Source organism: Bison bison, unplaced genomic scaffold (genome assembly GCF_000754665.1).
Source record: "Bison bison bison isolate TAMUID 2011002044 unplaced genomic scaffold, Bison_UMD1.0 scf7180017864239, whole genome shotgun sequence".
Taxonomy (NCBI): domain Eukaryota; kingdom Metazoa; phylum Chordata; class Mammalia; order Artiodactyla; family Bovidae; genus Bison; species Bison bison.
Window position 1 is genome coordinate 4,177,121 of NW_011494811.1, and position 4,862 is coordinate 4,181,982.

The window sequence follows — 4,862 nt, forward strand, 5'->3', positions numbered from 1 at the left end:
GCAACCCACCAGGCTCCCTCGTCCCTGGGATTCTCCAGGCAAGAACACTGGAGTGGGTTGCCATTTCCTTCTCCAATGCATGAAAGTGAAAAGTGAAGTCACTCAGTCGTGTCCGACTCTTAGCGACCCCATGGACTGCAGCCTACCAGGCTCCTCCGTCCATGGGATTTGCCAGGCAAGAGTACTATAGCGGCAGTGGAGTCTTATGCTACCAGGCTAGCCTAATGAAGATACAGCATTAATGTGCTGCGTTAGATGGGGAAATGACAGAAGGGATATGAGCTGGGGACAAACCCCAGCTCAACTGTTTGTTTCACGTTTTATCCTGGAAAGCTTCACACACACACAAGTAGGGAGGACAGTACAATAAATCCCCATGTGCCCTCCGGCCAGCTATAATGATCACCAACTCATAGTTGCTCTTGTGAAACCTAGTTCTCAATTCCCACTAGTGCCCAGCATGCTGAATGGCTTGGCAGGCAAGAGTCAAATGGTTGCCATGGCCTTGGCACCTGCTTTAGAACTCCCTAAGGCTCCCAGCGCTCTGGACTGACACGGCCACAGAGGTTAGCAGAGACATGCCTCAAGAGGCAGGGGCCATGGGTAGAAGGGTGGTGGAAAGAGGCAAGAGGAAGTTGTTAGGTGACTTCAGTCTGTATCAGAGAAAACACAAACTTGACCTGGGATAGCTCTGGAAACTTTAGGGATATGGACCAGAAATGGACAAAATGCTGACAGTAAATTTAACTTAACCAATTTTTGTTAGATGATTCCTATGTGTGAGGCTGGAGACACAAAGAGGAACAAAGACCCTGTAGTTTGTGAGGTTTCAGGTCTATGGTCTGAATATCCTGCAACCTTCCTGCAAAGACGGCCAATCAGAGCAAGTGCCTGAAGTCGCTGCAGGAGGCATCAGAAAGTAACAGGGACTGCGTTCTAGGTGCAGTCTCCACTAGGCTGTCCTGTGTCACCTCACTGTGGCTCACTCCCTGAGCGTGAGCACCTTCTGTGAGTCCCACTCACTAGCAGTGGGCTTCTGAAAGGGCTGTGCAGATGAGGCTGACTACCTGCCCAGCTCTGGGCAAGGAAGAGCCCCTTTTCTGGGGATGAAGCCGGAGGGAGGGTGAGTGCACACAGGGGCACAGCTCCCTCAATCTGATCTCCGACTGTTATCTGATCAAGCCAACAACATGCATTTTACCTCTTTCGCATGCTGAGTGAGCATCCCATTTCACAATGGTGGGAGAGTCAGGAAAAGGTGAGCATGTTACAGACTTCTGGGACACAAATCCCAAAAGGGGCTAAGAAATCCAGGAATATAGCATCCCTCAGACAAAAACCAACAAAAAGAAATGGCAGAGTGTAGTACTCAAGATCCTGAGGTTTGGCGCCAAACAGACCTGGGTTTGAATACTGACTCAAGAACGAACTGTGACCTTCAACCATCTGCTTGACTTCTCTGAACCTATTTGAAATTGAAGGCAATAATATTTGAAAGGAGCACAATAATATTAGATTGAACCATGTGAAACTGTCAACACTTAACCATTTTTTGACTTTCAAAAATGGCAATTTCATAGTCCACACTATGTTGGATTTTTTTGAGAATCAAAGGAGGTATTATAATACAAAAGCCTGGCACACAGGAAGTACTCAATAAATAACAGCTACTATCAACAAACAAAAGGCAAACCAACAGTGCCCTGGGCATATTTGGAGATGTGCTCAACACCATTATCAGAGAGCAAGTCAGGAGATTTTTTAAAAAGTCTTTTATCTCAGGACTTTTATCCTGATGGTCCAGCGGTTAAGACTCTGGGTTTCCAACGCAGGGGGAATGGGTTCGATCTCTGGTCAGAGAACCTAGATCCCACATGCTGTGCAGTGTGGCCAAATAAAAAAATTATTTACCTCTTTGTTTTTGAATACTAAGCAATAGAGTATATGTACAAAGTAAGGCTTCTTCCCACCCCTGAACTCCAGGCAGAGTTTTCCCCAGAGGCAACCACTGTTAGGAGGATTTGAGTCTTTCTGAGATGTCCCTGCATATACAAGTGTCCATATGTATGCTGCACACACACACACACGCAAATGGTGGCATACTATACACACTGCACTTAATGTAACTCAGAGAGCTTCCTATATGTGCGTGTGTGCGTATGCATGCATGCTCACTCAGTCTGACGCTTTGCAACCCATGGAATGCAGCCCACCAGGTTCCTCTGTCCATGGGATTTTCCCAGTAAGTACTGGAGTGGGTTGCCATTTCCTCCTCCAGGGGATCTTCCTGACTCAGGGATCAAACCCATGTCTCCTGAGTCTCCTGCACTGCAGGCGGATCCTTTACCACTGCGCCACCGGAGAAACCATGTACATATATAATAATATATACCTGCCCCATTCTTCCCTCAAGCTTTTTAAGAGCTATATTGTATTCTCTTGTATGGCTATTACCTGATTTCATTTGAGTCCCTAATTGACAGACACTTGGGTTGTTTTAAACCTTTCACTAAAACTGTGCTACAATGAATACTCAATGAATAGACATTATTTCATACACATCTCAGTTTATCCCAAGGATAAAGTCCCAGAAATGGAACTGTACCGCTGAGTGATGTACATTTTGCAATGGCCAAAGAGTTTCAACTGCCCTCCCCTGAGGCTATTCTAATTCATACTCCAGCCAGCAATAAGCACCAATTTCCCCACAGAGGTGGTCAGTTTTTAATTCGTTTTTGACAGAAGGGTTGGCCAGAGAACACAGGATGGTGGCTCAGTGGCCAGACTGCTATGGAGTCACTTGGATCAGTAGTGAGGGGATCCTGACACTTCAGCGCCAGCATGTGGAACGCACTCTTCAACCCACAGGGAGCACAGAGTTCTGCAGTTACACAGCCTCAAATGGGGCTTCCCCGGTGGCTCAGGCGGTAAAGAATCTGCCTGCAATGTGGGAGATCTGGGTTTGATCCCTGGGTCAGACAGATCCCCTGGAGAAGGAACTGACAACCCACTCCAGTATTCTTGCCAGGAGAATCCCATGGACAGAGGAACCTGGCAGGCTACAGTCCAGGGGTCCCAAAGAGTCAGACACGACTGAGCAATACACACACACAGCCTCATAGAGAGAAGATGGGAACAATATGGAGCACTCCTCTGCAAGCAGAGTGACTTCTTCCGGTAGCTGATGCCTTCTGGAGAGGGCAGAAGGGGTGCCAGAGGCATTTTCTCAGCTCACTTGTTAGTTTCAATTAGTAACCCAGCTCTGAACAGGCCCCCTCAGCAGCCTGTGGAGAAGGAGGGTGGTGAACGGCGATGTAAATGCAGTTTAAGAGGCTTCCGTTTGAGTCTTGCCTCCTCCACTTTTCAGTTATATGACCTTGGGCAAGTCACTGTTTCTCCGAGTCCTAATTTCCTCCTTTATAAAACGGGGATAATAACGTGCAGAAACACTCGAAGTGGTGTTCTATAAAGAGTTAAGTGATGTTACCAAAGACACAATGTTTGCAGCATAGAAGACAGTCCAAAAAGTTTAAGGAGCAAATAACTTTTCCACTGAAGTTGATATTAAAATCATCTTTCAAGCAGCAGTTTTAGCCAGAACTAAAGCTTTGTCCTGAAGTTTCATGAGGTGTATTCATAGTAAAAGCTTACTTGTCCCTTGGCAGGAACAGATCCAGAGCTTCCCTGGTGGCTCAGTTGGTAAAGACCCTGCCTGCGATGCAGGAGACTTCCCGCAACACTTAGGTTCCATCCCTGGGTGGGTGAAGATTCTCCGGATAAGGAAATGGCAACCCAATGCAGCATTCTTGCCTGGGAAATCCGATGGACAGAGGAGCCTGGCAGGCTGCAGTCCATGGGGTCTCAAGAGTCAGACACGACTGAGCGACTAAACCACCAGGCACAGATCCAACAGAGAGCAGATCTACTCCCAAATGAGGGTCTTCATTGCCCCTGCCACCTCCATTAAGACCCCCCGCGCCCCGGTGACCGATTCCTCTCTAAGGCTTCTAGGACGCAAAGTTCCTGCTGTCATTTGGCGCCCGACTGGTTTTCTCTTCTGTTTGGCTGACCTGCCTCCATAAATCAAGCCTAATCCACCGGGACCCTAAGAGAACCACCTAGGAATCACAGAAGCGATAACCCGAGATGAGACCGGGAAGAAAGCGGGAGCCTGCTAGAGCTCAGGCAACTCGGTGGAAAGCCTGCAGGTTCGCTCCGAGGGCCCTTCCAGGGAGCAACTGGATCGAGCCGGTCCCAAACTCCGGATCCTCTCCAGGAAGGCTACTCCTCGCCTGTTGGTGCCAGTTCCCCGAGCCCGACGCTCCGTTCCCAGCGCTCCTGGCTGCTAGGAGCTTGTTTCCAGGTAGGGAGGCACCTGCTCCGGAATCGCCCTCCGGCCAGAGGCAGCGGATCCTCTCTCAGTCTAACCAAACACCCTCCCCGGCCAGCGAACCCTCACTCCCACGCCCGCGCGCACCGTATCTCTGCCCGAGGGGCTCCCGGGGGCCGCTCACCTCCAGCCAGATCCCGGGCGTCCCCGCCGCGCACCGGGCACAGGGGCGCCTCCGGCGCGCGTCCGCCGCTGACCTTGCGTCGATCTCGCCCGAGTCCTCCGCGGCCGCCGGGTCTCCGCTCCCCGGCAGCAGGGGTCGGCGTGGGCGGGGCGGGCCGGGCTGGCCCGGGAGGTTTGCCCGCCCGCTGGCTGCACAAAAGCCGAGCCGACCTCGCAGAGCCCCATTCAATACTCCGCCGCGCCCCCTCCCCGCCCGCTCCTTAAAGGCAGAGCGCCAGGCTGGGTTCCCGGGGCGGCTCGCGGAGAGGCACAGGAAATGACCTCAGCAGGCTCCAGCCTCCCACCTCTC

At 51.0% G+C, this 4,862-nt stretch overlaps 1 protein-coding gene across 2 annotated transcripts in view; it reads right to left on the reverse strand.

Moving 5' to 3' along the window:
* The window catches only part of PLEKHH1 (pleckstrin homology domain containing, family H (with MyTH4 domain) member 1), a 59,000-nt gene that overhangs the window by 53,255 nt on the left and 883 nt on the right, over positions 1-4,862 (reverse strand). Inside the window, exon 1 of one of the 2 annotated variants that reach the window (XM_010846718.1) lies at positions 4,515-4,669. The exons of the other annotated variant lie outside the window; for it this stretch is intronic. The gene's annotated coding sequence lies outside the window, so the exon portion shown is untranslated. Of the gene's footprint in view, positions 1-4,514; positions 4,670-4,862 lie in introns of those variants that run through there. 2 annotated transcript variants of the gene reach the window in all.